The sequence below is a fragment of the Pogona vitticeps genome, chromosome 5, assembly GCF_051106095.1.
Source record: "Pogona vitticeps strain Pit_001003342236 chromosome 5, PviZW2.1, whole genome shotgun sequence".
NCBI lineage: Eukaryota > Metazoa > Chordata > Lepidosauria > Squamata > Agamidae > Pogona > Pogona vitticeps.
In genome coordinates, this window is record NC_135787.1 from 75237666 (window position 1) to 75243201 (window position 5536).

Consider the following 5536-nt stretch of genomic DNA (forward strand, 5'->3'; position numbering starts at 1 on the left):
AATCTGTCAAGAATGTACAGTAGAATAATGCTGGTACTGTATAAATCTCCAATTTATTCAAAAATTAGGGGAGAAATAGAATATTGTATCTCAAAATTATCTTAATTTAGGGTGAAGGAAGGCTTGCCAATGAGTGTACAAGCACAGCAGATAGTGAGGTTTGGTTTATACCCTGTTTCTTGCCCTAACTGAGGCACCCATAGTAGATTACAATATAAAAATGAAGCAGTCGGATATCAAAGAACTGCAGTTACATAAATGACATCCAGTTCAATCTTCCTTGCATTCAGATATGGTGACATTGTATGATTGCAGGCTGAATATGAGTCAGCAGTGTGGTGTGTCTGCTAAAAAGGCCAATGCTATCGTGTTCCCTGACAATAAGACAGGGTCTTATATTAATTTTTGCTCCAAAAAAACATTAGGGCTTATTTGGGGGGCATGTTTTATTTCACAGTAATGTCATCTTCTGGTTGCTGCACAATGATGGAGGGTGGGGTTTCACTTAATTAGGGCTTATTTTTAGAGTAGGTCTTATATTACGAGCATCCTGAAAAATTATACTAGGGCTTATTTTCAGGTTAGGTCTTATTTTCATGGAAACTGGTTATTGTAGGTGGTGTTAACAGAAGTATAATCTCCAAATCCCATGAAGTACTTGTTCCCCCATGTCTGGTACTGGTTAGGCCCCATCTTGTGTACAGTTTTGGACACCACACTTTAAGAAGGATGCTAACATCTGGAGCAAGGTCAGAAGATGGCAAGGAGGACAATCGGGACTGGAAACCAAGCGGTATCAGGAAAGACTGAAAGAACTGGGCATATTTAATCTTGAGGAAAAAAGGCTGAAAAGTATGATAATACTCTTCAAGTACTTGTCATACAGAGAGGGACAAGATTGGTTCTTGATCAGGAAAAATGTCCAGACTTTGAGAAGTAGGACAGTGGAACCAATTACCTCAGGAGGCATTGAAAATAAGCTTGGACAGCGATCTGTCAGATCTACTTTGATTTGGATTCTTGCACTGAGCACGGGTTTTATTTTTTAAAAAATTACCCTATTTTTCTTAGAAAAGGACCCAAGGTGGCTTGCAGCATCTGAAGACAATAAGAATAAAACAATGAGTATACATAATTAAACAGCAATACTTAAACATAGAAACACTAAGTATAGAAATATTAAAAACAAAATACCCCTCTTAGAAATGGGAGTCACAAGCAATATTAAAAACAGAAGTGATACATAAAAATCTGTCCAAAAAGATCACACTCAGGCAACCAATCATTGAGGAAAAGCTTGCCTGAAGAGAAAGGTCTTCAGTTGCTTGCAGAAGGACAACAAAGATGGGGCTAGTCTGGCCTCCTGTAGCAGAGATTTCCAAGGTCTGGGAGCAGCAAGACCCTCTTGTGTTTCCATCAAATGCACCTGTGAAGCTAGTTGGACCAGGAGAAAGGACTCCCCTGATTATCTTGGTTCTCAGTGACCTCATAGGTCCCTTCCAGCTTAATTCTATTATCCCTGTTCAGCCTCAGAGAAATAAGTGGTATGAAGACCGTAAGTCATAAGGGAATTGTGTTGAGTAATAACTTTTTAAACACTACCTAGTAACCATCCAAAGAAGCATAAATGAACAAGGTTCCACTATTGTTTTTCTGAGGGATAGTATATGCATCTTAATTGTTATTGGCAAACCTCCCCCACTCCTGAAATATGAACTGAACTGCACAATATACCATTGCTACGTGAGCAGCTTCAACTGAAGAAAGTAGGAAAAAACTACTGGCCTTGTCTATAATCTAAACCAAATCTCTTATGAATACGCAGTGGAAATGAAGAACAGATTTAAGGAACTATTTGGTGGACAGAGTGCCTGAAGAACTTTGGATAGAGGCGCGTAACATTGTACAGGAGGCAGCAACAAAGACCACCCCAAAGAAAAGGGAATGCAAGAAAGCAAAGTGGCTGTCCAACAAGGCCTTACAAATGAGAAGAGAAGGGAAACAAAATGCAAGGGAGATAGGGAAAGTTACAGAAAATTGAATGCAGACTTCCGAAGAATAGCAAGGAGAGACAAGAGGGCCTTCTTAAATGAACAGTGCAAGGATATAGAGGGAAAAAATAGAAAGGGAAAAACCAGAGATCAGTTCAAGAAAATTGGAGATATTAAGGAACGTTTTATGCAAAGATGGACATAATAAAGGACAAAAAGGGTAGGGACCTTACGGAAGCAGAAGACATCACGAAGAGGTGGCAAGAATACACAGAGGAATTATACCAGAAAGATCTGGATGTCCTGGACAACCCAGAGAGCGTGGTTGCTGACCTTGAGCCAGACATCCTGGAGAGTGAAAAGTGAGCCTTAGAAAGCATGGCTAACAACACCAGTGAAGGTGATGGCACTCCAGTGGAACTATTTAAAATCTTAAAAGATGATGCTGTTAAGGTGCTACACTCAATATGCCAGCAAGTTTGGAAAACTCAGCAGTGGCCAGAGGATTGGAAAAGATCAGTCTACATGCCAATCCCAAAGAAGGGCATTGCCAAAGAATGCTCCAACTACCATACAATTGCACTCATTTCACACGCTACCAAGGTTATGCTCAAAATCCTACAAGGTAGGCTTCAACAGTATGTAGACCAAGAACTCATAGAAGTGCAAGCTGGATTTCGAAGGGGCAGAGGAACTAGAGACCAAATTGCTAACATGTGCTGGATTATAGAGAAAGCCAGAGAGTTCCAGAAAAGCACCTACTTCTGCTTCATTGACTATGCAAAAGCCTTTGACTGTGTGGACCACAGCAAACTATGGTAAGTGCTTAAAGAAATAGGAGTGCCTGACCACCTTATCTACCTCCTGAGAAATCTATATGTGGGACAGGAAACAACAGTTAGACCTGGACATGGAACAAATGATTGATTCAAAATTGGGAGAGGAGTACCACAAGGCTGTATATTGTCTCCCTGCTTATTTAACTTATATGCAGAATACATCATGCAAAAGGCTGGACTGGATGAATCCCAAACTGGAATTAAGATAGCCGGAAGAAATATCAACAACCTCATATATGCAGATGATCCCACTCTGATGGCAGAGAGTGAGTAGGAATTAACGAACCTCTTAATGAGGGTGAAAGAGGACAGCACAAAAAATGGTCTGAAGCTCACAATAAAAAAAACTAAGATCATGGCCACTGGTCCCATCATCTCCTGGCAAATAGTAGGGGAAGATATGAAAGCAGTGACAAGTTTTACCTTCTTGGGCTCCATGATTACTGCAGATGGGGACAGCAGCCATGAAATCAAAAGACGCCTCCTTCTTGGGAGGAAAGTGATGATAAACCCAGACATCTTAAAAAGCAGAGAAATCACCTTGCCAACAAAGATCCGCATAGTGAAAGCTCTTGTTTTTCCTGTAGTGATGTATGGAAGTGAGAGCTGGACCATAAAGAAGGCTGACCGCCGAAGAGTTGATGCTTTTGAATTGTAGTGCTTGAGGAGACTCTTTCCCTGGACTGCAAGGAGAACAAACTTATCCATTCTGAAGGAAATCAACCCTGAGTGCTCACTGGAAGGACAGATCCTGTAGCTGAGGCTCCAGAACTTTGGCCATCTCATGAGAAGACTAGACTCCCTGGAAATGATCCTGATGTTGGGAAAGTGTGAAGGCAAGAGGAGAAGGGGACGACAGAGGATGAGATGGTTCAACAATGTCAGCGGAGCTACCAACATGAATTTGACCAAACTCCGGGAGGCAGTGGAAGACAGGAGGGCCTGGCGTGCTCTGGTCTATGGGGTCACGAAGAGTCGGACACAGCTTAATGACTAAACAACAACTTGAGCAGCTGATCAAATTTCCCCCCCAAAAAAACATCTTTGTGAAGCATCGCACATGCTTATTTATTTATTAGATTTTTACCCTGCCCCTCTAGACCATGTCTTATAGCTTAGGGATACATGTACTGAACTATGTCACATACACATCTCCCTCAAAATTAGATTTAGGTCATTGAGGGAGGAAGACAGCCTAGTCTACTTTTAATTAGCAGTTTCACAATTCAGCAACTGCAATAGCTTTATCTGATAGGATAGTGGAACTGAGAAAGAATTCCCCCAAAGATCTCAAAGTCTGGCAGGCTTGTATAGAAACTACAGTTCTTCAGGTGTTCTCACTCCAGTCTCCTAGGAATTTATTGGCCATAATAGAGCACTTTGAACTATGCCTAGCCCATACGCACAGCAACACTGGACTAAATGAAGTTCCAAGCAGCATAATAATGGCTCCAAACCTCCAGGTAACATATTTGGTGATTTGACACCTGAATCTGCCTTCCAACATTTTAGAAAACACCTCTTTAGACGCAGATTCACTCATGCCAAGAGAAAAGGAAATTGACACATTTTTGCAGGCTGAAAGTACAACTTTAATAGGTAAAGTGTATATCAAAGACTGACAATTTCTGACTGGTCTGAAGAGAAATATTTCAACATTAATATAGAATTATATGCTTCAAATAAATATGTAATGGCTTCATCAGTCACGGTACATGACTCAAACCGGTTAAAAAAGGAGGTGCATTTGTCTTAAATGGAGTGTCAGCTTTTAAATAATGGCCATTAATAAACTGTTAACAGTTATGTGATTGTTTGAGGCAATATACTGAAGTTTTTTTAAAAATCCAGGAAATTCTGACTGCTGAAAACTGAATGTTTTCCAAGCTTCTTTTTAAAAATATTTTGTAGTTCTTACCTCTCAAATGTGGCGGGACACAGAAAAACTGGCCATCCTGGCTGGAGGATCCTGGAAGTTGCAGTAAACGCACATGCACAAACAAAAAACACATCTACAAGCTGTGTGATATGGCTGTGCCTTGGGAATGCCCACCCATAAAAGCCTTTTTTCCCTATTTGCAGCAACATGTAATATGGCCCACATTAACTGTAGATTCTGTGTCTCAGAAGGCCAGATAGACATATACGCCCTCAAAACAATCCTTGACATTAAAATAATTCATCTAGCCCCCATAATGAAATCCCTGCTTGCTTCAGACTAATCTCCACAACCTGATTTTGACTTGTGTTGAGCCTCTTTTAGATTTGTTCCTTTACTGTCTAATTTCACCGTAAGTAATGATAGGCGATGCTACCAACATGAATTTGACCCAACTCTGGGAGGCAGTGGAAGACAGGAGGGCCTGGCGTGCTCTGGTCCATGGGGTCACGAACAGTTTATTTATTTATTTATTTATTGGACTTATATACCGCCCCATAGCGCTACAAGCACTCTCCGGGCGGTTTACAATTTTTAATTATACAGGCTACACATTGCCCCCCCAGCAAGTTGGGTACTCATTTTACCGACCTCGGAAGGATGGAAGGCTGAGTCAACCTTGAGCCGGCTACCTGGGATTTGAACCCCAGGTCGTGAGCACAGTTTTAGCTTGCAGTACAGCGTTTTAGATAGGTGATATAACATATAATTGCTGCAGCAACTGTGGTGATTACATAATCTTAAGGAGGCCTTGCTTTTGAACACAG